The following is a 1,589-nucleotide window of genomic DNA, read 5'->3' as shown; positions in this document are numbered from 1 at the left end:
GCACGTGTGTATGTGATTTTGTGTATATGTGAGGATGCATGGGTGTGTGTGCATGCGTGTGTGTACGTGAGTTTGTGTATATGTGAGGATGCATGTGTATGGGTATACATGTGTGTATGTGATTTTGTGTATTCGTGAGGATGCATGGGTTTTTGTATGCATGTATGTGTACATCAGGACGATGAACTGAACAACATCTGTTGGGAGTTTCTGCTTCCTAAGCCCAAACATCCCCAAAACAAAACAAAACAAATTCATCAGCAGAGAATTTAATAAGGATAATTGTTTAAAACTCTACACAGACACACGGAATAGGTCCCTAGCAGGCTTTTGAGTGTTGACAAATGGTTTTAAAAAATCCCAGCTATTTGCATGACTACAAACAAACCTCTAATTTCTGGGCCAGTTTTCCCTTGTACAAAGAGCAGGCGTGAAATTAAATGGCCCTTAGCCCTTCCTAACTTCCAGCCACTGAAACCTTTCCTCAAGCGCCCTTGTCTGGCCGGCGCCTGTTTTACAATCAGATGGCTCCCCCAAGTGCCCAAGGGGATGGATGGAGCTGGAATGAATGCCTGTGTTTTGTACGCTGATAATTAATACTCAGAAACCCTCCGGTGTGTGCCAGATATTGGTAAGCTGCCTGGGTTCACTTGCTTGACTTCTCACCCAAACACCACGAGATTTTCCCTGCATCTTACAGGTGAGAAAACAGACACGTGACAGAGTTCACGCCCAGGAGTCCGAGTGCCGCAGCCTGAGCTCCTCAGTCTCTGAGGAGGTCGAGGGGATGGCTTCAGGAGCTGACGTGGGAAGCTGTGAATGGGGCCAAATGACAGAGGACTTCCTTTCTCTCTACCTCTAACCAGAAAGCATTTCAGAAGCCAGCCAGGTGTTCTTAGAAAACCAGCACCACTCCCCGTGCTCACCTGTCACCGCCTGCTGTGAGGGAGCAAACAGGCTTCTCAGCTCATCTTCTCAGCTGAAAGAAATGTTTTACCTCCGGTAGTTTCGTTAGATGAACCATCTTCAATGGCATAATCAGGGAGTGCACGGAGATCGACTTGTTAACCGGAACTCTGATGAGATTCCTCCTCATCCCAGGCAGACAGCTAGCTACTAAGAAGTCAGCAGAAACGCTGCCAGGGATGGGAAGGTGGGATAACCTTAGAACACTGCCAGGGGGTGGGGAGAACTGGCCCAGCTACTGTGGAAATGAGGGTGGGGCTCCTCAAAGAACTCAGTAGAATTACTCTATGACCCAGCCATACCTGGGAATAACTCAAGATATCCACACAGCCGTGTTCATTGCAGCGCTACACATATAGCCAAGGCGTGAAATCAGCCAAGGCGAAGAGAAGGTCTTAGACAACAGTGAATGCAATCAAAATTCAAGATCCACTTGTAGGAGACCATCATAATGAAACCCTGTTTTGTAAAATGGATATGCTATCATTAAAACAAAACAAAATGCTCTTTTAAGGGGCTGGAGAGATGACTCAGTGGTTAAGAGCAATTGTTCTTTTGTTTTGTTTTGTTTTTATCTAGCCTTCTAACACAATGTGGGCCACACCTACAACAGTTTGACACTT

This window comes from Microtus ochrogaster, chromosome 7 (genome assembly GCF_000317375.1).
Source record: "Microtus ochrogaster isolate Prairie Vole_2 chromosome 7, MicOch1.0, whole genome shotgun sequence".
NCBI classification, from domain to species: domain Eukaryota; kingdom Metazoa; phylum Chordata; class Mammalia; order Rodentia; family Cricetidae; genus Microtus; species Microtus ochrogaster.
This window is presented reverse-complemented; position numbering follows the sequence as displayed.